Raw genomic sequence first — 27,313 nt, 5'->3', positions numbered from 1 at the left:
GATCTTACTACCCGCCAGAACGATAAGCAGACTGACTAATAAGCAATTTATTTTTTCTGTATCAGATGACCACAAGTGACGAAATCACGCCGGCCAGCCACTGTACCTCTTTTTTTGCCGCTTGCTGCAGTGTACAAAAATAGTATCAATACATTAAAAAAAAAAAAAAAATTTTGTACACCTTCTGATACCTTTAATAACATATCAGAAAATCAAACCGATTGAATTTTATTTTCCCTTCCAAAAAATGTCCCAAACATGGCCTCAAAAAACGTGTAAGTTACCAGACTACTACCTTAAAAGGTTCCCGCTTGGCAAGAGTCACAATTAACTTCTCAGTAATGCAAATCGTTTTATTTCTGCCAACACGTCGTTCTGTGGATTTTTTGGACTTGAGAGCATTTACAAAAAAATTTGCTGATCGTTCAAGTAACTCAGCTATGCAGCAGTACGAATTTTTTTGTTTCCGTTTACTGAACTAAGTTTCTCCCAAATTACGAATGTTACTTTAGTTGCTTAGTTGTTTGGTTTTTAAAAACGTAGGAACGTAGTTCAAACGGGACACGATGTTCAGAAAACTTTCTTCATATATACGAAAACATACATATTTTCATCATTTGTGCCCAAATGATTGAGTTTCACAAATTATTCCTATTATTTTCCAAATGATTCATTCAATCAACTGCACAATTAATAAATGCAAAAATTTACTAAATAAATACAAAACACGTAATTAGAAAACATATAAAAAAACAATTCGCATTTGAGATCGGTCAAATTTTAACGCCAATGAACAGCAAAGCTACTAATTGGTATGGAATTCAGTAAACACAAATTGAGCACAGATACACACACGCACATACATACATACATATTTGTGCATCATCAAAGTTTGTTTGTATTTCAGTTTGCTTAAGCATATTGTGAGTATTTATAACTGTATATGCGCACACGTGAATTGTTGTATGAGGTAATTGTTTAAGAAATAATTTGGTCACTTCTCGCTTGTAATTTATTCCCATCAAGTTGAGGTTTGCATGTTGCCTGTGAAGCTAATTAGTTAGATCTCAATTGGAACAAGCGATGTTTTTAGTAATAAAGGGGTATGTTCAAAATGGAGAAAATGATTTAAAGAGGAAAAAAGTTATCTTCTTGTTTTCAGAATACATAGATTAATTTAGATTTTAGTAATATACAATTTATAGATTGCACACTTCACTTTAGTATTATTATCATTTTTTTGACGTGATAACGTCTTATAATTCGATTTAACAGGATGCACGGACGAAAAAATGTGTCGTTACCTTGCTCATTAGTGTTACCTTGCTCATATGTCGTTACCTTGCTCATTTGTAGTAACCTTGCTCATTGCCGTTACCTTAAATGAACTGCAAGCGAAAGCGCGGAACGAACAAAGCAAACGAACGGCAACGTTCGACATCTTGCTCTCTCCTACTTAAGTGAGCGTATATATGTATGTATATGCGCATATGTACATATATAAATTCACGTATTTGTACTTGCATATGCCTTCTTATTGATTACCCTGAGCAACAAAAAAAAACTTTCGGAAAATATCTTGGAAACCAACACTTGTTTTAAGACAAGTAAGACATGCTGATTACAAATATAGAAACCGTTTGTCTCTATCACCCACCGTTGTTGAGATATTTGGCATTGACCATTTATATATGTTTAATATTGTATCAAAGCAAACAACTCGCAGGCAAGTCACAGTAGAGCATATATCGCTGAATAGAGTACTACTTAACATAAATACACATAGTTTAAGATATAATACACTTGTAAAATACATAGGTATAACGTAAAGTTCCTTAAATTGAAAGTTAATTTGGTTTGAATTTCTTGGCTGTAGAATTGCGTTTGTGCTGACAATTTGGCATGTTGCGCTGAAGCATCCAGCAATAGTCGGCTAACATTGCTGCACTCCATCGACTTTGATAGCGTGACTCCATCACCGAGTTGTCCTGATGGAAACGTTCACCATGTTCATCACTAACAGAACCTAGGTTTTCTGGAAAGAAGTCGAGATGTGAGTCGAGGAGATGAATCTTGAGGGACATGTTAATATCTTAAAAACCTGACTTGATAGAGAAAAACGGTTTTCAGATTTGTAATCAGCATGAAAAACTGCTTTAGAAAATGTTTGATGATTACAAGATATTTTTGGGTTGTTATTCAGTGTTATTATTAATTTGATTTACTTGAAGAATTTAAAATAAAACCAAGTTTGTTAATAATACCTGTTGCTTTAATGTTATTATTATTAATTTTTTTATTATATATGAAGGAAAAAATGTATGGTAATATTTACCACATACCTTATAAGATATGTTGTATACTAATATATGTATATAAACATACATATACATATACAATTTCGCGCAATTTTCAAAAAGAACAAAGCTATATGTAAAGATGCATACAAGTCATATGGACATATCAAATATACGAATCTATTCCGTACGCAAGCAAATGTAAGCTAATGTGCTTGAACTGCAAGCGAGAGCGCGGAATGAACGACAAAGAGCACAATCGGCCCCCGCGTTCGGCAACGTTCGACATCTGGCTCTGTCCTACTTGAGTGAGCATATATATGTATGTATATGCGCATCTGTATATAAATTCACATACTCGTATTTGCATATGCCTTCTTCCTGTGTGCATGGTAATGAACCATTTCTCTGTTGAGAATAGGACGATGATAGAAAAAGTAGGAAATGAAAGGGAGTGTTTCGAGTGTAAAGTGTCTTGAAAAAGGCAAATCGATGATGGTGCCTCTTAGTGTTGTTGACTTATTAACGTCTGATGCACAATCGAAATTGAAGATATCTTTCATGAAATTGATAAATGTTTCGTAATTTTTCACGTTTGTGTAAATGTAACTTGACCTATTCCATTGCAATTCCATTTACCTCCTCCTCTATATCCATACAAAATATCTTTCAAACAAATAAAATTAAAATTTTGTTTCGAAAATTGCAACCCTTACATCAGTATTTTCTTATGACGTTGTCACGTTAAACTATCGTCAGTAAACCGACTTTACAGACAACCTCTTTTTTTTTCTTAAGCATTTTGACACGGTAGTTCCAATTTTATTTATTTATTTATTCGTCTACAGACGAAGTTCTTACTGACTACTAGGTTATTAGAACATTTACTAAAAATTCAGCCAGAAGTTAAATATTTAAATTTATAATTAGGGTGTAAGATGTAAAAAAATATAACGTGGCACAATTCAGTTCATAAAAATTCTAACGTGGCTCAATTCACATTTATAATGATGAAAGTTTAGCAAACCGTAAATTTTTTCAACAGTCCACTAAATCACTCATGAACATTATGAAAATGAACTTCTTTGATCACATAAGCTCTGTAAGCCTAATAGTTTATGCCTACCCAAATAATCGGGACAACCGTTTGGCCATCGCAGTTTGAATAATGCAACCTTACTAAAAATTCTTTACATTTTTTCTATTGTATTTTATTGGAATGAGTTTCGTAGTAAGAGCTCCAAATTATGCAGCAGTAATCTAAGAAACTGCATACCAGCAAAACATACAGCGCTTTTAAAGTTATTAGATCAGAGAAAAATTCGGGGTTCCTACGAATGAACCCAATCTTTTACGACAAATGTACCTTATATGGACTTTCCCAGAAGCAAATTCTATACAAGCCTTTTTTCAATATAAAAAGTCCAAATGTTTTTCTCTTCTACTCCTTTAAGAGCCTCCCTCTTTCATGAACTTCCAAATATTCGATCCCTTGAATACACCTGAATTCGCTAAAATTTAACAAAATAAAAAGGAAAGAGACTCTTTAGTGTCTCAAATACGAGCGATTTAAATAATTTGGCAAATTCACGCATGCTTGTATTTGAAAGATGTTTTAGTAGGATCTCTAGTAAAGTGGCAAACAATTGGCTTCACTTTTGGCTGGCCTTTGCTGTAACCTTAAAACAGAATTGGAGAGCACCATTTACATATACACAAGAATGATAGAGTACTAGATCGCGCCTTCCCATGGGTCGTGACGTCAGTACAGAAATAAACAAACAAAAAGAAGAGGAAGAGTAGGCGAGGTGGGTGGAAAGCCAAGAATAGAGAATAAAGCGTACACACATACATCATACGTGCCTACTTTTGCATACAAAGATTTGTTTATATTCTGCACTGGCATCACTGGCTGTTAAATTCCCCAAAACTAAAGTAGCAGTTTTCGGAAGGCGTCATCTTCTGTAGTCTCTGCTGCGTGATTGGACTCTATATCTGTGGTAATCTGCGCTTAATTTGCCCACATATTCTACAATTCTGCTATATATGAAAATATTTTCAATCACATTTTGTATATTTGAAATCATAAAATGAATTGAATGAAATTCCCATCTTTGCTTTCTTTCAAATTTGAATAGCCGTATGAGACTATATGACTTTCTCTAATGTTTTGTTTTACGTCGAACTAGTAATTGAGCAAAATTAAAATTTTTAGGTTTGCGAGAGAGAATTGCAGCTTTAAAAATGCATTTTTTTTCTGACGAAAATAAAGAAGGTACTTTTTCCAATAGAGTTTTTCTGACAGATCACGAGTGACTACTGTTAAACTAAATACATACTTTTCTTCAGTATTTATTGACATTTCATCATGAAAATACTTGCTCCTAAACAACGTTTACAAATCTACAACTGTATTACGAAATCCGCGCTCTGTGAAAAGTATTCATCGCGCGCTCAGGGCAACTCGTGGTGTACTGCTATGAAGCCCATTTTTGGCTTAATAGATACGTCAATAAGCAAAATTGCCGTATTTGAGCTGAAGAGCAACTCGAAGACATTCAAAAACAGCCATAACATCCATTGAAAACAATCGTTTGGGCCCATGGCGTTTCAAAGACGAGGCTAGCGCCAATGTAAAGTGTATGGCGAACGCTATTACACCATTTTAAATACCATTTGATACCGGAAATTGAAGCCCGTGATCTACACAACATTTGGTTCCAACAAGACGGCTCTACTTGCAATACAGTTCGTGAAATATTGGATTTACTACGACGTTGTTTGGGTGAGCAATTTAACTCTCGTCTCGGACCAGTGGATTGGCCACCAAAACCATGTGATATCACACCTTTAGACCTTTTGTGCAAGTATGCAGAGTCTAAATTCTTTGTGGATGAATTAGCTTCGATTGAAGCAATGAAAGCCAACATTCCTAAAGTTATTCACGAGATACCGACCGAGGTCCTTCAGCGAGTCATTCAAAATTGGTGTTTGCGGATGGCCGAATTACGGCACAACTGCGACCAACATTTGAAAGGGGTTATGTTGAAAAAGTAAATGTAATGAGTGATTATATCCCAAAATAACTAAGATTGCCCAATCAATTTGATTTTTTGTTGTTTTATTTCAATTTAAAACCCGATACCTCTGAATTGATCACCCTTTATTTGGATTTTTGTTGTTTTATTTCAATTTAAAACCCGATACCTCTGAATTGATCACCCTTTATTTGGATTTTTGTTGTTTTATTTCAATTTAAACCCCGATACCTCTGAATTGATCACCCTTTATTTGGATTTTATTCAAGGATACTCAGTAATAAATTTTAAAATTAAACTTTCTTTAATTTTTTTTCAGAAAAATTTTAATGTAGGACGTTTGTTCAATTTTTGCGTGTTTTTTCATTTGTTTGATATCCACATCATTACTCTGCATGTAAACAATGTTTCCAATTTGTTTAGTGAAAAAAACTGAGGAAAAGTAAAAGCTTATGTTCTCCACAATTTGGCGTGATATAAACCTCTACCGGGCAGCGATCAGATCAGTAGACCTGCCCCTAACCGACATAATTGACCAAACGATGATATGAATATTGGCCAAAAAAATGAGCTTGAATTTAAATACCGAAATATGTATTGGTTTATGCGAAAGCAATCAGTATTTACCCGAAACAAGATAATTTTGTACAAGCAAATACTAAACCCTGTGTGGACTTACGGCTCTCAGATATGGGGTTGTTCCAGACAAAGCAAAAATCAACTAATTCAAAGGTTTTAGAATAAAGGGCTAAAATGTGACGGGGGTGCTGCTTTGTGTATCCGTAGCTCTGATCTCGAACGTGACCTCGCTCCTGACACAATAAAAAGCGACTGAATAAACACATATACCCAAAGGCCTCCATCCTTGCTGATATAAATAAATGTAGAAGAAGGCTTAAGCGCAACCCGCCTCAAGAACTTGTCAATTAAAAAAGTAAAGTATCAGAATACTAATTTGTTTTACACAAACTCACTACAAATTGCTCGTTAGTGTTAAATATTTTATAGCTAGTCGCAATTAAAAGCTAATAAAAAAAATTCTTTAATAAAAGTAAAAATAAAAAATATTGGCACGAAATCCATAATACGAATGCAAATAACGGGTAAAAACTCAAAACATTTGCAATAAGTCACACAAAAATATTTCTCCTACTCATGCATTACTAGCCTAGAAATATTTTTTGTTTCCAACACATTTTTGCCCTAAATACCGATAAATCGCATATGAAAGTAAATCTCGTGCTGCCCATCAACAGCAGCAGTCAACAGTCAATCACATTCACGTACACTGCTAATCACAATATTTGTAAAATACATTTGAGTACAAATATTAAAAAAATAAATGCTAATACCCGTACGAGTGCGAGTGCTAAAAAAACCAAGCAACGAGTTCTCATATGTGTATGTATGCATGTTTTGCTGTATACTGGTTCATAGCGCCACATCAGCCATGCGTGAACATTAGCGGCACTCCTTAGGCAGTTGAGCACCATTCTGCATCACAACCTTAGCTGTATGCCTATTACAGTTATTTTTATTTATTGTGCATATGTATGTATGTATATACCAATACATATATGTACATACATATATGTGAAATGACGAAAGTGGAGCCTAGCAACCGGCTATTTTTATAGACCAACTAATTCGTATGCCCAACAGAATATTGCCAATTAATTAGAAAGCCGACTAAAAAAATTGTCAGAAGTAAAAAACCTCCACCAAAGGGTAAAATAATAATGTGTCAGCTAAAAACAGCATTAATGCAGTTGTGTATGAATACATGTACACACATGCCTACGCATGTCAGCATAGAGAATCCCAGGATTGGGCCGAAGGTAAAGCGGAGGAAGATTGGTTTTCTAACCCCAGAATGAGAGTGGGTCAAAAGACTGGTTTCATTTAAATAATGCGATAAAAAAGTCGCATTTTTTTCTGATGGCGTTCGCTTAAAACCTTCTGATAAATTTTGAAATGCAATTTCATTCAAAAAGATTTTTCTGCTGCCCCTGCCATAGCCCATATTGCCAACTCGTTTTCGAAGACAATTTGACGATGTCTGACTCTATCTCACGTACGGATCCAAACTTTGGGGTTGACTGACCTTAGACTATTTCTAGATTATCTACAAAAGATCCAACGCGGTATCATAGCTGCTCTGAGTCGCCCAAACTCACATGCTCAAAAGAACTATTTTTAAGCAAGCTATGCACACCATTTTACTGAAACCATAAGCCGGTTCAAGTTCAGGTCGCCAATTTCAATACATAGATGGATGTAGCTGACTAGGACGGGGCATAATTTTGAGCATTGAAATGGAAGAATAAGCACTCACGCATCTGCCCAAAGGCCCATTGAGCGTAAGACCTAAAAGAGAGGTGTGATGGAGGTCACGATTCCTCAAAAACAGAAGGTTGTAAGTTTAACAGCTCTTCAAACTTGCCTTAGTCTAAAAAATTTCCAGTCTCAAACTAAATGACCCAAAAATGCGCCACCTTTCCCTGCTGAATGACGAGTAAAGACTGAGAAAGTCACCTTTCTCTTAAGGCGAAAAATCATCCAATTGTGTGAAAACATTCAATCAGCCAATTATGTTTTTGAATAACTTTTCTACTGAATAAAAAATAGTAATTTTGAGAGATGTAAGTCTTTATTTTGACTTTTAGGAGCTCTATTTCTTGACTGCTTGTATACCGCAGCTGACGAGTTCACAAGTGTCATGTATGATTCATGTGCGACGCCATTTGCAAAAATTGTAAATCTTCCGATGGGCTGATTAGTTTTGCACCACCTTGTGTATTGTATTGTCGATGGAGCCTATCGTAGCCATATCCTGTGCTCGTGTATTGAATTCAAATTTGAAAAGGTCGAGCCAAGGAGCACCAAGAGATTTCCTAAAACACTCAGGCTAAAAAGTCAATTGTATTTAGAGCTCTGCAATAAGGGGAAATAGTCAAGGAGGAAAGGACAAAAGTGTCGGAGAAAGAGATAGGAAAGAATCGAGACAGAGACAAAGGTAGTTAGTCCTGTGCGAATTCCTTTCCGTCTTTCCTTCCAAGTTTTAGTAATATAGAAAGTTTCACAGTTTTCTGTTCCGACTTGTCACAAAAAACTTTGCACCGCTGCAGCATTCTAGACCGCACTTTCTGTGAATTGCATACATAATCGATGCGGAACTGATTCCGATTGGTCCCTGTGGGGAACGGCTGATTCACGGTTGGCCAATACATCGGTAATTTATTTTCCTTGAATCGCGGTGAGGCCTGTTCTCTCTTTCGACAGTATTAAGCTTCTTCTTACATTCTTGAACAATCTTCGAGGTTTGCTTCGCGTTCTCCAGGACCTTGAGTGCAGCCTGACTGTCATTGAAAACTCCCATCTGCTCGTGTATTGCGTCTTGTAATCAACCCAACCCACGACCGTTGCTATTTCCTTTTTACCATATAAGAAATTCCGGCATTGCTCTGTTATACTTTTTCAAGAAACAATTTTTGCTTTACAGGTGTTAATGGCCCAATGATCTCTGTTCTTTTATACACGATAATTTAATTCCTGAAAAACCTATACCAAAAATCGTCAAAGAAGGAGCCACAGATCCAAAATCTAGTTATTCGTAAACCAGATTGAGTGTGTGGTGTCTACTTGGTAGCTACTTAAGCAAAATATCGTTTTCATCAGTATTGTGGGAAAAATTATATCACCACAAAAAATCAGTAACCAATTGGTGATTGGTTTCTTCACAATCACGTCCGAATAATATTTTCAGTAAACCTTTAGTTTGTGCAACACATCATCCTTTTGGAAGTACTTGTATATCTTCGAATCATTAAACCCTAGAGGGGTGAACTAACCACTAACGTAAACTATAGTTAGTATTCTAGGTTTAACCAAAGCTAGGAAAGGCGTTGCGAAACTCAAAAGTAAAAGTGAGGAGTTTGTGCATGTAGTGCTAGCCCAATAGCCTTAGTGGTACAGACCAGTTCTCTTACTACTGATTTACTAGAAAATAGATTCAACAAAGGAAGTCAGGATTTTAGTTTGCGCTTAAACGAGTATAGCACCAATTTATTTGACCGTCGACGTCCTATTAAAAAAAGTGTCTTAATAAAAGAAATAAGTGATGTTATGATGGAACAAAGAGCTGAATATTATCAGTACACATAGCCACCTGCTTTTCTGAAGAAGGATTATATTATAATGTCTAGTAATTCCATGAAACTACCCATTAGCTTAATTTAATTCAAATGGGGCAATTCCAGCTGATAATAATCTAGTCAAAGAAACACTAGTTTGGATATAGAACCCTGTGGTATGTCCACCCGTCCATATAGGTATGCATTCTGCAGTATATTGTATAATGCGGTGAACTTTTATATGCTTGTCTCCATGTCGTTGGTTAATAATAAATTTTGCCACATCAGAACGCATACAACTGCGATCGAAAAAATAGCAGTGGCCTACGGAAAATCCATAATTGATTTGCAATCATTTAAACATTAGCAGAAATATAGGATGCAATTGTTTTGTATACCTATATTTAACGGCTTTACAAAAGAGTACATGAAGTAATGTTACTTTTTCGATTTTAAGCTGTCAAATAATTTTTAAACAATTGCAAATAAAAGAGGCGGTGTTCAATCGATTTCTATGTTAAGCAATTTTTTGTTAGCTTACACCTTGTTTTAGAAATATATTAAATAATGATTGAAACTTTTTTTTGAAAAAAGGAAAAATTTCGCAAAATGCCAAGTGAAATTTTTATTCCAGGCAGTCTCCACAGAGGTCTCATCTTAGAGATCTGATTCGAAAAATTATGAAAAAGCAGTCACCCGAAGAAAAAACATACAAGTATATTCAAAATTTTGTTTGGCTGTTAAGCAAAATAGATAATACAAAATCTGGAAACTAGTTTTAAAATAAGAGGAAATTTCTTTTCAAAATGAGTTCAATCTTTATTTGAACTTCTTTAATAATAAAATAAACTAACTCAATATAAGGTTTTTGGCATGAACCTAGAAAAGTGCCACTCCAGCAGTTCAGACATGTGAAAAATATGCAAATTGACGAAACATTTTGTGATCTAATGAAAAAAGCGAATAGTCATATTTAACTCTAAAGGATGAAGGCCAAAACACGAAAACCAGCTAGTGATCCATCTAAGTCCAACTACCACACTTCTTTTTTCATATTCGTAAGCCAGTGACCCAAAAGCATACCGTCAAGTTGGCACTAACTTCGATCGAAAATCTTTCAAACAATATCACAGAGTTCCTCAAATTCAAAAGATTAGCGAACTATGATGATAACTGACTTCTGGCCCTTGTAATTTATCGGAGAAAAAGGAAACTATCTTCAATTTCCTCTCTGAATGCGAGGTTGTTAACCCTTGCCTAACTGCTTCTTGAGAACCTCGAAGAACTGACTGGAACAGCCTTATAAGGTTTCTAAATCGCACAGATTAAATATGGTCGTGTAGGAATGACCTGCATAACTTGTTGGTAGCGAGGGTGTGGCAAATTCTTTGGGAATAACCATTTAAACCACCTAATCAACCAATCATGATGAGAAGCGCGAGTATGGAAGCCCATCCCTTTCTAGAAATGCAGACGTTCAGTTGCCAAATGCAATACCTCCAAAATGCACAGCTTTATACTTTGACAAGTACCATATTAACTGAGTTCAATAAAAAAAACAAGTAACGAGTAACAAATTCTAAATTCAGTCCGAACCGAATTTTATGTACCCGCGCACATTTCAGTTAGTAAAATTTAATTTTACTGGCAGTTACTTTTTGCAATTAAACAAACATATAGGCAGTGAGAGTTATGGATTTTGTATCAGATGGCCTAACAGAAATTTAGACTTAAAATATAAAAAGAGGTTGTTGTTTTTAATCCGGTCTCAATACTATTCATTTCTGATCTACACGAAAACGGTGTGCGGAAAATTGATTCATAATAAAACCTTTTTTTCAGCGAATTTTTTCTTCAGTCCCTGCTTTTATTTTGCACTCAATTGTAAATAGGACAAAAACGACATGGTATCATTTATGTTACATATGCACTTAAGTATTTATATGCCACTTTGTGTGTTAATGCACCAAACACTTATGTATGTGGGTGTGCATGTATATTTGTACCTGAGTATATTTTCTAAATTTATAGATCAAAAGCACGCAGCTAAGGAATTAGCACGCAAATGTGCAAACACGTTAGATTTAATACCTTGCAGCTGGAGGTGGAAATACAGCAAGAGTCCTGAAAAAGAGAAAGAAATTATATAAAATTAAGAAAAGCTTTTTAATTTACACAAATTTGTAAAAGTTTCATATGAATGTATAGAAATATGAAATATTTGCCGAAAATTTTCTGAAAACTAGACAACAAAAATTATATTATATTATATATACCTATGTATATACTCTCTCAAAGGCACACATAGTTTTGTTGAAAGTTAAAATATGTAATTTTAAAAGTAAAAATTAATAAAATTTAGTTTTTTCAACAAACGATTCAATTAGAATGCTATTTTTTTATTATAATGCAGCTACAAAAGTGAATGATTTCACACAAATACAGGCAGCTACTTAAGTTTTCAGATATGGCAACACCTGTGTGAATTTGACATAGCCATAGTTAAGTCTCACACCTTTAATGGTACTCGCACTCGGGACGTTTTGACTACTGTGAGTGCTTCAAGTATTTGTACTGTTTACAGCGCCTTCAAACACTCATCTTGGTCGAATAATGGAATTAGAACCAGAAGTTTTTTGTATGTAAATTTTCTGTGACTTTCGAAATGGAGCAAACAAACGAATATGTCTCAATCAAATCGCTTCCGCTCTTATTGATGAAGTACCATCTGGAGCTACCCTATTTCGCTGGTTCTCCGGATTAAAACGTAAATTTAAATCGATTGGACAATTTTGAATGACTCGCTGGAGGACTGCGGCCCGTATCTTGTGAATAACTTCAGTAATGTTGACTTCAAATGCCTCAATCAAGCAAATCCGAAAGGATTTTTACTTTATAAGCCCACAGAAATGAAAGTGGAATGGGGTGATCGCACGATCTTGGTAGGCACTCCGCTAGACCGAGATAAGAAATAAATTGCTCGCCAAAACGACGACGCAGTAAATTCACTGTTTCACGGGTTGTACGGTCAGTAGCTGAAACCAAATGTGTGTTGGAGATCACGGGCTTCAATTTCTGGTATCAAAAAGTCATTGTTAAATTCGCGCCAGCTTTGTCTTTGAAGAAATATAGACAGATGATTCTTCCAGTCCATAGGCCGATTGTTTTCAATGGATGTAAAGGGTGTTCTTAAATGGCTTCGGATTACGGATTGACGTAGCCAATAGGCCAAAAATAGGCCTCATCGCGGAACACCAAAAGTTGGTCAGAGCGCGCGATGAACACTTTTCACAGAGCGTCGATTTTCGTAAAACAATTGTACGACTTGTAAACGCTGTTGAGGCGGAAGTCTTTCCATGTTAAACTGTCGATGAATACTGAAAAGAATTATGTATTTTGTTTGACAGTAGTCATGCGTGATCTGTCGAAAAAATCCTATCGTTAAAATTACCTCCAATCTGATCACCCTTTATTACTTTTCTACTCCTGCCCCTTTATTCCATATTTCAATACTTTTTTTAAATTAATTTGTTGTTTGACCTACTCATTGGAGTTTAGGATCAGTGTCTGTGAGATAGAAAAAAAGCACTAAACATAACCACTAAAAAGTAAGAACATTCATAACTACGCAAATGCAAGGTGACACAAAATTAGTCACTCCATACGTCTACCATATTTGACACTCATACTAGTCAGCATACTGTAGCAGCAAAACAGAAAAGCAATTGAGCGCGTAGATGTCAAAATAAAAATCTATTAGTCGAAATAATTTTCTTTTATTTACTGAAAAAGTTATTCAAAAATAAAATTTCATGACGTAATGCGTAGTAATAGAAACAAGAGTGTGTTTCTGTAATTATGGGCTCATTGAATTGAATTTTTCTATGAATTATTTTTCATAGAACGACATTAAATAATTTATTTCTTTGATTTTCTAAAAGTTGCCTGCCTTTCAGAGAGCAAAAATAAATCTGTCCAAACCGCTTGAAATATAAATTTTGATGGTGATTAATAAATCTTTACCTCATTAAGCTAATAATACCAAACTAAAATCAGAGAAAGTAAGGAAGTGCTAAATTCGGCCCGGACGAAACTTTATATATCCACACACATTTTAATAAAATTTCGTTTTCGGCGGGCAGTTAAGTTTTGGAATCAAAAAAAATAATAGACAATGAGAGTTATAACTTAGACAGACGGCGGCGTTAATCGGGATTACCGGCGGATTCTGATTAAAATTGTAGTGTTGCAAAGGGTTGGTACGCGAATTAGTGCTGATTTGCTTATTGGATAGTTTTGTCAGTAAAAGGAGGATGGCGGGCCCCAAATACGGGTAAAAGCAGCCCTGATACTAAAGAATTATTTATGTAAAAAAACTCTGAAATTGCTATTTCTCAAACTGCTTCGGAATAATAAAACAATTAATGAAATTTCGAACGAGTTAGTGCTAAGTAGCAACGCATCCAGGCTTTCTTGTTCTTCTCAGTTTCATTATTTTTCATTCACAATAGAGATTAACTGTCCTTTTTCGGCAATGTTGCCATCTAAAATTCCCCTAATCCGCTTGAATTATGAGAATTAAGTTTAGTTGTCAATCCGCACTAGTTGCACTTAATTCCTGAGATTCCGAATAAAAGTCGTTAACTCGATTAACGCCAACGTCTGTCTTGGCTATTACAATGGGTCTTTCAGAAGTGACGCCTAAATGTCAGTAGTGAATAATTCCTAAACGGTGCCTTTTTTTATGTAAAGATGTCCACATTTTAGTTTGTAACATCGGAGGGACAAAAGGAATTATAGTATGTACAAACATATGCAATGCAAAGTGGGCGTGGTTTTTATCCTATATCTCATAATATTTGCGGCAGATCTACATGAGATGGCTGCACTCAGCTTGGGCGAGCTTTGTTAAGCCGTTATAAAGATGTACTAATTTATAGAGACGTGGGCAAGAAGGCGCCTTTTAGTAACGTTATAGGAAAGGTAATACAAATAAAATATTTTTATAAATCTTATACAAATCGAGTATTATAGAAAATTTTGAAACTATTTATTTTTGTTAAAATTTTATTGAAACTGTGATTAGATGTCCTATTATTTAAAATGTGAACAATAATACTAATATAGTAATAATTGTGTTCTTGAAACTGGATTGGTGGGGGTGCTCATTGACCGATTTCACTCATCTTCAATGCCAACCCACTTTGGAGAAATAGCTTTGCTCAAATTATCGTACGCACGGATCGGTTTCCTTCATCATTCTGAGTCTTTTGGCATATACGTATGGGGGTCTATAACTACCTCGATTCGTTTATACTGCATTTATGTGAGAAAAAGTTGCATACCTTTGTGAACAAACGCGCGCGGGTATGAAAACAATCAAATGGCAACACAAAACGCAAATATTTATTTATTAAACTGGGGTCTTAACACATTTTCTCGGTATTTTCTTTTATTTCGCTATAGCTTTGAGAAGCTATTTAATTTAATTGGAACCCATAGCGCCGCACAGCTATACATTTACATGCAAACATTTTTCCATCATTCCATCTTTTCTTGCAAGTGCCAAAAACCACAAACTAGTTGCATGTGTTGGGTTATAAAATGGGGGAAAATAAAAGAAAGGGAATTCGAAATTGTGATGAAGCGCTGACAACTGCCTGCGCGTAAATATTCACCAACACGCACAACTACCCGGCAACAGAGAGGCTGCCACTAACTGGTGCAAAATTATTGACTAAACAAAAAATGTAGCAACGTTTTGGCCAAAAATCGTGACCTAAAAACTAATTCACCTAATGCTTACATAGGGAACCTAGTGCACTATACTATTAATATATCTTTTTACTCAAACACAATGCGAAGGCGTTGATATACCCAGTTGGAAAGCAGCTCGTCAGCAATAAAGTTCTCGACGTCATTTTAGAGGACGGCCTCAATGTGAGGTATTGACTATGAGAAAACAGTTTCAAACTGACTTAAGTCACAAATAGTCAATATTTTCGAAACAGAATTAATCGAGGTAATGTCAAGTCCTCGTAGCATTTTGTATATGATGTCACAAAGTCATATAGAAAATGAAAAATATAACGTCGTACTTCATTCAGAAGAGAAAACCTAATTCAAACTTAGAAAATTAACAATTTAGCATGCATGACATAACGGGTGACATGTCATGCTGAGTGTCATATATACATAGGCAAGCTTGATAAACACTACCGCTGCTTGTGAAAGTCATTGAGGCTTCTTGAAAAAAAGTTAATGGACTATCATCACCGATTTTCTACATCTATTGTTCTATCAGTTTCCAACCAGGTATGCATGTACATACATTTAACCGCACTTGCCAGAGTGTGTCAGTAATCATAGAAAAGCGCTACTAAAAGTATATGTAATATATATGTATATTATAAAATACGATTGCAAGGAAATTATGAACGTATAACACCTTGATCAAAAAGTTCCCACAACAACCTCTAGCTGACGCTCTAAGTCAATTTATTTGAGTTCTGTTTCTTTTTGTTAGGTTGCCACATTTGTGATACACATTCCAACCAAAATTTTATCGCCATTGCTTTACTCTTATATAAGTTACGAATTCTTGAGTAAATCTATTTACCTCTGCAGGTATTTTCGATTTTTTAGAGTTTAGAATTGAATTTGAATTTGCATAAACGAGTTTGTATTAGATTTTGCGTAAAAATGGATTCAATGGTGCAAAAACCTTAGAAATTAAACTTTTTCAGTAATGATACTTTAAACACAACAGTCATTTACGAGTGACATGAACGCTTCAGAAGAGATTGAGGATGACGAACATAGTGACAGGCCGTTGACATCGCGACATCGAAATCTGATGAAAATATCAATAAAGTAAAGGAGAAGTTGATCAATAACCGCAAATTAACCATCAAAGAGCTGGCATGGGACTTGAATAGTGATTATTGGATCCGTTCAGGACATAGTATTTAGTTATTTGGGTTCGCGCCGAGTTGCAAAGTTGGTGCCAAAGGACCTTAATTTCGTACAAAAAGGACCCCGTTGGTGTCGTGACTTCCTAGGCTGAACATTCTACAGGCGACACAACATTCATCAAATGAATCATTACAGCAGACGCCAGGTGGGTTTTTGAGTACGACACGCGATCCAGACATCAGGCGAGTAAATGGATAGCTCCGAATAAACGAATACCAAAAAAACACATCGTTTTCAGTCAAACAAGAAAATATTTTATGGATTGCAACAGTATTTCGCACTACGAATTTTCGGCAAAAGATCAGATAGTTAAAAAGGACTATTTGTAGGACGTCATGAGACGTTATGTGAAGCAGTTAGTTAAAAAACAAAGGGTGTATAGTAAAACAACTCGTGGCCTTTGCACCATGATGACACACCGTCACTCTGTGTCATCATTATGCGTAAATGTTTAACCAAGAACGAAACGAATAGTATCCAAAAGCCAGCGAATTTAACTGATATGGTTCCATGTAATTTTTTTCTGCTTGATCGAGTCAAAAACCAGTAAGGGGAAGGCAAAACGAATAGCCGAAAGGAAGTAATGAAAAAATCGAAAACGGCTCTAATGGCTATACCGAAAATGGAGTTCCAGAAAAATTCCGCGAGGTGGATCAAACGTTGATACAGCTATGGTCTACCACAGACTGTGAAGCTAAGAGAAGCTAAGAGAGAGAGAGAGAGAGAGAGAGAGGAAGAGATCGAGAGAGAGAGAGAGAGGAAGAGATAGAGAGAGAGAGAGAGGAAGAGAGAGAGAGAGAGAGAGAGAGAGAGATTAGAGCATCAAACGCTAGTATAAGTGCGTTGCAGTTGATGGCGAGTACTTTGAAGGCGATAAAGCCACTTTGGAGGAATAAACTTGTACTTTGAATTTTTTGAACTATTCCGGGAACTTTTTGATCAAGGTGGTGTGTAAATATTGAAGTCACAGTGTCTTTTAGCCGAAATCACGCAGGAATATTTCAAATAAGATATGCGTGTGTTTCAGTTGATGAGGGAAAAATTTCAAAACAAAATATTTGTGTGGCACTAATGTGGACGCAGTAGTTATTTTTATTCATTTTTTTAATGGAATTTCGTTTAATATTGTTGATTTTATAATTTTTTACTTAATAATTTTAACACCGCAGTAGCCACAGAATTTTTAATATTTTTTAAAACCAATCTACTCCTCTCTAAAAGTGGATAGCAGCCGCGTCAAACAACTGGAACCAACAAAATTTTGGTATAATCAATAGTAATTATAATTATTAAATGAATAAATAAACCATATTTAGTATTGTCCCTCTCTGACTTGTTTGGCTATGCAACCTCAATAATTCTATTCACCACGGGTGTTTCATATTACCATATATTTAAAATTATTGGCATTTCTACAAAAATACATTGAAATCGACGTATGGATACGTACATACATACATATAGGTACATTTGTACTTTCAGCATTTTGCAGGTCATGTGGGTGTAAGAACGCATTCAAATGGGGTAGAGATGTAACATGTGGCAAGCGTTCGAAATCTTTACGCTCTGTAAGTAAATTTTAGTTTAGCTTATTGCAGCATTTTATTATATTTTTAGAAGCATCCCATTTTCTAAACTGATAGAAAATGAAATTTGGCTGCTTTTCCTGTAAATTTGATAGTTGGGGCTCATGTGCGGATGTCTGCCACAACAAATCACAGCTGCCACTTAGATTTGTGGGAGAAAATACAATTTATTTTTACCAAGTGGCGCAAAAATACAGTTCTAATATGTTAAGTGCGTTGATATTTTTATAAAATATTTTTCTTTATTTTTTCCCCCAAAATACTTGGGAAAATACATTTCTAAAAGTTCTAAAATGTTTTTAAAATTACTCTAAGCTGTTAATAGGTATTTGCTTATCGATTTCGGTATTTTGTGGTCTATTGAGACATTTCACTTGTTGTTTTTGCTTAATGCTATTGAGCATGTACAATGCGCATTGGAAGAAACAGAAAAATTATTTGCAAAAAAAAAAAGCTAAACATTATTATTACACGCTCTATATTCATATCATATTTAGACAAATAAACTGCAAGTACTCAAAAAAATTTACTTTCAAAAAATAGGAAAATGTATTAAATATTCACAATAAACAATTTTTTGAACCCTCCATATTACTTACAAAAGATTTGACAATCTTTCAGCTAACATTTTTTAGAATATTGTCTGACAATATTGACTTAAATCCTTACAGAATCAAATTAGGTTAAGGAATTAAGAAGAACCGATTTTAACCGATTATGATTGTCTCTACTGAAAACGCCTTTATTATGATTTCATTAGTGAAAGCGAAAAAATTTTAATATCTATGGAGTGCGGCTTCATTCATATTATTGCTCTGACTAACGTGGAACCGGCGACTTTGTGATATTTTTGCACCACTGTCACCCGATAGAGAGTTTATTGCTATCACAATATTAATTTTTGTTTGTTGTTATCATAGACATTGAAGTGAGAATGATGTCTGTCAGCCAAAACCAAGGGGATAGTAACTTGCTCTCAATTGCTGAGCTATGCAAATAATATTTACGAAATATTTTTTGCACAATTATCATCAGCTTGGTGCCTAAAGTATTGAGTTCTTGAAGTCGATGACGAATCAACGTGCTTGAGTTAGGTTGCACAATATCGGCTGCAATACTCGTAGTAACATTTTTTTTAATATGCAAGGGATTTTTACTCTAACTACACGGATATTGTCACGACAATAAAGTTTATCCATCTACGATGAGCTGGTCACATTATAAGGGCAGACGAAGCATATCCACCGAAGAAAATCCTACTGGATATCTACAGAAGAAATAGAGGCAAGGAAACCCAAGACTCAGATGGTGGGATGGCGTAGATCGGGACGCTGAGCTATTTAGTATATGTTGATGGAGAACTCAAGCGAGCGATAAATCTAACTGGAGACAAATTTTACAGCAAGTCAACAGTGATAATGATGACACTAACAGATACATATATTGGAACTTGCATGCCTTTTTGGCTTTGTTAGCTTTGAAGTCATCAAACATTAGACTCATCATCATTATATCCCTTAAAACCTAAGGGGATCGTGTCTAGTTTAGTCTTGATATAAACTCATTCATTCACTGGTTGATGTGAAAATGATAACGAGAAATTTTCTCCCAAAACCGAATTAAAAAAAAGGTTTGTGACACCCCTTGGCAGCTAGTGTGGAAATTAGACCAGCTGCATAGTTCTTGAACTTATTATGTCGCGCTTCTCGCATCATGGTTTGCTGGAGTTGACAGATTAGATGGAGTTGCTCTGATATGTTTGAACTGAAAACGAACAATATTTTTTGTAAATATGTACCCTCTACTAATATGACAGAAAGCTTAAAAATTTGAGAAACAAGTATTTTAAAAAATGTAAACTTTCTAATGCCAAAGTTCGTAGGGAAAATATTTGTGATTTGCTAAAAACAAGTAAGTATATACTTTAGTAAAGTTCTACAGTATAATTATGTGCAAGGATTTGAAGATGAAATTAAAAGGAATCAAAAAGCATTCTGGCGTTATGTAGAGTCCAGGAAGTCCTGCTCTAGCATTTCCTTGGATGTGTTTTTCACTACGCTTCCTCTACCCAGGAGGCTGTTGACCTTTTCAGTTGAAATTTTGAACCTGCGTCAGGATCAATTAGATATGATAGAGATAATACTGCTTCTTCTGTTAATTTTGGTTCTCTCCAGTTAAGTGTTGATGATATTAGTGATGTTATTCAGCACATCAAAAGTTCATGGCAAGTGGATGTTGATGGATTATTGTCTTTTTTTCACAAAAGGTTCGGCTCTTGCTTATCCACTTCTGGTAGTTTTTAATAAATCTTGCCAAGCTTGTGGAAAATACATAGATGCTTGGAAATTTATTTCTATCACATCTATATTCACAGCTGGGAATCAAAACGGCCTCCGATCTATAGACCTATTTTCAAACTTTCAGCGGTTTTAAAGCTCTTTAAGTACAGGGTGGCTGATGAATTTTGCTACATTAAGAAACTCAAATCACTTTTTTTTTAGTGTATGGAATTCATTTATTTTTTTTTTCAAATTGAAGGTCATTAAATTTTATTAAATGTAGCTTAAATAGTTTTAAAAATAATTGAATTTAAATGCCCCCCATGCTCGTTGACACAAGTGCGGCATCTTAGTAAAAAGTTGTTCATTGCTGCTTTGAGAGTTGCGACAGGAATAGCCGCAATTGTTGCCCGAATGGATTGTTTTAGTTCATCCAAATTTGTTGACTTTGTTTCATAAACTTCTTGTTTACATCAACCCCACAAGAAAAAGTCAGGTGCAGTAAGGTCAGGCGACCTTGGGGGCCAACGAAATTCGGAGTTCCTTGAAATCAGTTTATTGGGAAATTTTCGTCGCAACTCTGTCATAACAGTCTGGGCTATGTGAGACGTTGCCCCATCTTGTTGAAACCACACAGAGTTGGAAGGAATTCTCTTTCGGCGTAGTTCTGGATAGAAAAATTCTTTCAGCATTTTCAAATAACGGTCTCCAGTAACCGTAACGGTGTGACCATTTTCTTCAAAAAAATAAGGCCCGACAATACAGCGTGAAGAAACCGCACACCACACTGTCACGCGATGAGGATGCAATTCCGTCTCGTGGAGTATCTGTGGGTTAGAAGTACTCCATATTCGACAATTTTGTGTGTTCACATTGCCGTTTAAATCGAAATGGGCCTCACCAGACATGAAAAGGCAGTTTAACATGTTTTGGTCTTCTTCCACCATTTGCAGGATCTTCTGGCAAAATTCCAAGCGAATCGGCAAGTCTGCTGCATTCAGTTTGTTAACCATTTGCATTTTGTAGGGAAATAAGTCTAAATCTTTGTGCATTATTGTTTGCAAAGACTGTCGGCTGACACCAAGTTGAGCAGATAAGCTTCTTGTTGAAACCCTTGGATTGCTTTGTATAGCTGCAGCTACAGCAGCGATCGTTTCCTCCGTCCGAACTGGTGGGTTTCGATGATAAGGTCTTCTTGCGACTGTTCCTTGCTCAGCAAAATTATTCACCAGTCTTATTATGGTCCATCTGCTCGGGGGATCGCCGCCAAACATCCGCCTGTACTCTCTCTGTACCAAAACTACGGACTCCAGTGCGTGATAGCGGCGGACTATCCAAATTCTTGCTTGCGTGTCCCAGTTATCCATTTTAATAAATTTTAAAGATCAATCTGCAAATTAAAACAAAAATGGAACAGATAACTTAAAAAGAAAAAAACTTATTCAATTTTTTTTTGGTAGCGGCTTTCATCAGCCACCCTGTATCGTTCGCTTTTTTATCAGATTTTTGTACGTCGGCTTTCAATAATAGCCTTCCATTTGATGCTGTTTATACGGATTTTTCCAAGGCTTTCGATAAAGTTTGTCACTCAACCTTATTCTCAAAAATAATAAGTTTTGGGTTTCACTCTATTTTCCTGAAATGGATGCAGTCGTTCCTTTTTAATTGTGAATATGTAGCATTTTGGGTCTTTTGTTCTTTGTAATTTTTATTAGTGGCATATCTGAATCTTTCCATTTCTTTGAGTTTTTTTTATATGCAGACGACTTAAAAAATTTTAAAACTGTGCCAAGCCTTTCTAGTTCATATAATCAGATCTCAACAGCGTTATGGCATAGTGTGATAAGCATCTACTTCAACTAAAATGCTCTCGTGTGTCATTTTCTAAGTCAAAACATTTAATCTCTACCTCATATCTCATAGAGAACTCGCGTCTAAATACTCTTAATGAAATTACTGATTTAGCTGTAATCTTGAACTCCACTTTTCAGTTTCCTAGTCATTTGAAATTTGTCATCGTCAAATCGTAGTCTACGCTTCCCTTCATTCTGCGGTTTGCTTCCGACTTAACGGATCCTTATACTTTGAAGTCACTATTTAAATGAGTAAATAAATAAAATAAATATCCTACTACGTTAATGCCAGTTATGTACTGAGCATACAAGACCTAAGTCGGAAATTTGAGAGCTGAAATGAAAAATAAAGCTTGATCATGGAATATACTTGCGAATAATGACTTTAAATTAAAGTGAATTTCTTGCAAACTATTTTGTAACGAATTACGACTATAAAACCAATTAAAAAATTATACAATTCACATTTTCTCTTAAAAACGTTCAACAAAACATATGTATATACTCTCGCACATTCATATTCGCCTGCTACTAATACTCCACCATTTTTGTCATTTTAATAATTAAAAAAAATAGAGCACAAAGATCTAAGGTGTGCTCTATGACAATGCAATTCCACTTTAGCTTTTGTGCACTGTATAGTACACACAAATTTTTCCTTTGCTAAATTCATTTTAAATCAGCAACTCAATATCACATTAGTGTCAGAAAATGTCAACGAAAGCTCGTGGCGACGACAAAAAGCCGGCTAATGTAAAGCAAACCAGAAACTAGTTGGATGACATCATTGGACCACTCATTAGCTTAAATTTATGACACCACAGCTAAAAGTATTAAATTCACTTTTACTTAACCTTAGGTTGACTGAGGACGACGATGACGATCAAAATGAAAAATATATAAAAATATCGTCAACAAATTGTGAGGTTTGCTGCTGTCACAGGCGGCCAACACAACAGGTTTGTTTACTTTTTTGCGCGTACATGAGTTTACTCGTATTCGTGCATTCGTTAGCATGCAAATATATGCATAAGTATGTGTGTGCGTATGTATGTATGTGCGTATGTATGTATGTAGTGTAAACCAGTGGCGCTATTAAACTGCTGTTAAATTTAGAAAAGGATCAGATCTCGAATTGAAGTGAATTGAATTGTGCTTTTAGTTTTCTCAATATTTTCTTACAATGTTTACTCATTTACTGTTACAAGGGATTTTTTTGGGCCACCTTACACGAATGTGACACTGTAAATTCAGCAGAGTTTAACTCAAAGATGAATAAAGATTTTTTCTACATAAGATAATGGGTTTAGAAAGTCAAAAGTAGGGCTTTGAAATGCAGTTACCATATCTAAAAAAATATTTCTTGATGTTACATAACCTCAAATATGGCTAAAAGTCTTAATCAAAATAGTTGTGGCTATTCCGATATGAGTTCAGTACATCAAAAATCTGAGGAAAGTGTCGATCTAAAAGTAATATAAAAAGGAATTGGCGTATATCTGACGAACGAATTTCAACGAATTCTGTGTTTTCTAATATCCTTATATTTGCTTTAAATCACTAGCAGACAAATAACTCCGAAAAGCTAAATTTACTCCGGTTTCCGAAAAACTCCCATCAGAGAAATTTGCCGATCCTCAGGAGGCTAATTTGTTTGTGAATGGGTTGATCTCCCATTTCTAAATGACTAATTCATCTTTGAAAAATTCTCACAGGTTTTGTTCAAATATAGTAGTATCCATTTATAATTTTTAGTTCTATTCTTGCTTAGAAATTTATATAAAATAACTTTGATAAATCCAGCTACTATTTAAACTACAGAGGTCGCTCTTTATTATTTATAATCCAAAATTACATTAAAAATGGATTCAAGTGGAACAATTTTAGGTGCAACTTTTGGTCTACATAATTGTGAATAGAAGAGTTGTGTAGGGGCATTAAAGAGAAAATATCATATTAGTCAACTTTTGTAAATAAAAGTATAAGTTTGGTTAAGTTAATGTAAACAAGGAAGTTAATAGAAAAGAGATTAGAACAAAAAGGTTCCAAAAAAAAAAACAAGAATTAATATAAAACTCTATAGCTACATCAGCTAATCGTGTCAAATTCACGCAGAGCCGAGCAACCATTCGAATTTTCTCACGATATAGACGCCTTCGATTCGCTACTTCTCTGCTGGCTATTTCTGGGTTCTGCTACTTGACGAAAAATTTGCATGTGAAAGCAACAACAAAGTTATCGAGCAAGATTTACCGCTAGCGAGTATGGTTATAACTCATGAAACAAGTATAGCTTAGTATTTTTAATGCAGTAAACTCCCTTTCGATGTTTTGCTACAAAAAGCGTGGCAAAGGCAGAGACATAAGAACAAGAGCCTATAGCAGGAAGCTACAAATATGGTGGACCCAGACGTAGGTAAATAGAACTGGTTCACTTCATAGACACCATTTTGGGCGCTCCCGAAGTAATGCAGACAGCAGTTACGGAAAGGGAGTGTCATCAGAGGAGGAGGAGGGATTACTTTAGTGGGCACAACACTCAAAGCAGTAGACGCCGGTCGCTGTGATTGCGAAGGCATTTTGAACCCTATCTCACTTACCAAAAATAAAAAAGCAAGCCAACTTTCTTTTAAAAGAGCTTCATTAGACCGCATTCATACAGAGAAACTTTTGTTGCTTTAACATTGCGATTTATTTTTTGGTGCTCACCGTCGTGTTCACACACCTTGCAATTGTGCGTTTTGAGTATAAAGTCAACAACAAAATTGGGAGGAATGAGAAAACAAAATGTGTGTTGACAAAGCCCGAGCATTACAAGGAATGAAATAAAGCACCAAATGCTTCCCTGTATGAACGCGGTCTTACTAATACTCATTGAGTGATTCCAAACAAAAGTTGTTTCCTCTAATCGCCACTTGACAACGCTTGACGAATCGAAGAGGCCTTATATTGAAGGCGAAACAAGCGATCTCAGAGCGTCACACAACGATCCTCTTCATAAACGACGCCCGCATTTTTTTTTTAATTAAATATTTGTATTAAATAACTTTTTTATACAATTAATATTTGATTCGCACCTTGTCGACTCGACGCTTTTATAACAGATAGATGAAAGGCGTTGAAGAGATGTGTCTGCTAGTAAGTAAAATATTTCTGAATTTCTGTTGTTATTTTTTATTTTATTTTCTTTTTCTTTCTTTTTTAAACTTAGCGAGCGCTTAAATATGAGATTTGGATGAATTAATGAATAGTAATTATATTAAAAGTTAGCCTTACATGGGCATGAGTATGACAGCGAGTAGTACCTGTTGCCAATGCAGACAGTTGAGGCTTGTCAATGACAAACAAACAAGAGAAACAAAAACAACGAATACAACAAATAAAAACATGAACAACATAAATAGATTTAGTTAACAACGGGCCCGGTGTACACCGTATCTAATCGACTGGCTGATCACTTTAATATGTATATATGTATGTGTATGTACTTGTATGCATGTCGCACAACAACAAATTAGCATTTTGTAGGGATTTTAAAATTGTTCAGCTTTGTTAAGTGGGCAGTAGCAGGCACACGATTATGATGAGCTAAAAGAGGCAAAAGAAAGTTAAAAGACCGACACATTTAAAAGTAGCTGGTATTTATAGGTAGGATTTCCGGTTCTTATATTTCAAGAGAGAAATACATGAAGACGATTTTATCACCACTTCTACCGACTACTCAACTGCATTAAATGTTATTAACGGTTATTACATTAATTTTAAGCTAACTGTTAGTTGAAATTATAAATATTCACTATAAGCGTTTATGTTGAAAAATTTCAATTGAAAGTTTCTAATCACAATTCTTATTTGTTATCGCTCGCTGCTGTCAGTAGCTTACCATAAAATATCCAAAACATCAATTGTTTTTAGCTCCCCCTCGTACCTGCATACTTTTCTTTCAATTGCAAGTTCGTACCAAAATCGGTTTGAAAAAGTGAAAAACAACTTCCGTTTTTGTCGCTTTGGCATTCCGAAAAAAACCAATACATACAATTAAATCCAAATTAAAATTTAATTAAACAATTGGCAATCAATTACAATTACTTTAATGTTTTTTAAGCTAAAAAGGTTGGGTAAGCAGACGAAGTGTTTCTGACGCGCCGAGACGTATTTAGGTATGCATATAGTACGTACATATACACATGAATATATACGTAAATGCATGTGCAAATGGGTGTATATCTGTTCGTGTGCCTGCTGCTATTAAAAATAGACAAACTATTTTGGTTGCAATCGCGCGATAGTGGAAGTAAGTGAATAAATGGAAGTGCACACATATACGGAAGCGAAAGCAGTCGTATGCTTTTGCGATGACAAGCCATATGCATATGTAAGTATGTATGTGTGCTTGCATATATTTGTGGCTTTGTTTGTGTGATTGCACACACATTCGTAGATAGGTTTGACGTACGCCCGCAAACGATGGGTGCGCTGTTAGAATGTGGGCTAATGGAACTAAAAGGAAATTGCGAAATATTCTTTTTTTTTATATGCACAGCCTATTTATTGCGTTTGAGGTCGGCTGAGCATAATTAATTAGATAAATTCACTTGGTGCACAAAAATGTTAAAAAAAAGTTTAATTGAGAAATAGTGTGAGAATTAAGACCACAGATTGTCAGGAAAGTAAATACATTTCTATTATCTATTAAGTTTTTAATTCAATTAAGTTTTACTAAGCCATAATACGGTTTTTTTTTAGAAAAATAGGAATTACAGCCTGTCTAATAAAAGCATGATAGGTAAGATCAAAACTTAGAATTTCGTTCCAATTACTTTCGCAATACGCATTGGGCAATTTATTAGTTTTGTGAGAAATTTTGAAAGTGTAACTTCATTTTTCAAAAAAGTTCCCTGTTTTTCATAATCGATTTGAGGCAGTGTTCGTATGTAAACATCTTAAAGGTACAAAAATGTCGCGTGCATTTCCAACTAAATATTCGGAGAAGTCGAAGAAGTTCATCAATAAAGGGGTATATAAAAAGTATAAATTGGCGCGCACACCCTTAGGTTACGAGTGGGATAATTAAAAAGTATTAGCTCCAGAAAGAAGAGACATTTGATATGATTCGGAACTATGTCCCTTATAAACATTACCGCTGAAGTTTT

The 27,313-nt window shown here is 35.1% G+C and overlaps 1 protein-coding gene across 1 annotated transcript in view; it reads right to left on the bottom strand.

Annotated features, from left to right (window-relative positions):
- Positions 1-27,313, bottom strand: part of LOC128861642 (uncharacterized) — a 150,675-nt gene that overhangs the window by 78,040 nt on the left and 45,322 nt on the right. The window contains exon 2 of the mRNA XM_054099927.1: positions 11,560-11,592. The gene's annotated coding sequence lies outside the window, so the exon portion shown is untranslated. The remainder of the gene's footprint in view (positions 1-11,559; positions 11,593-27,313) is intronic.

This window comes from Anastrepha ludens, chromosome 4 (assembly GCF_028408465.1).
Source record: "Anastrepha ludens isolate Willacy chromosome 4, idAnaLude1.1, whole genome shotgun sequence".
NCBI classification, from domain to species: Eukaryota; Metazoa; Arthropoda; class Insecta; order Diptera; family Tephritidae; genus Anastrepha; species Anastrepha ludens.
Note: the sequence above shows the minus strand (reverse complement) of the source record. Positions and strands in the feature narration are given on the sequence as shown.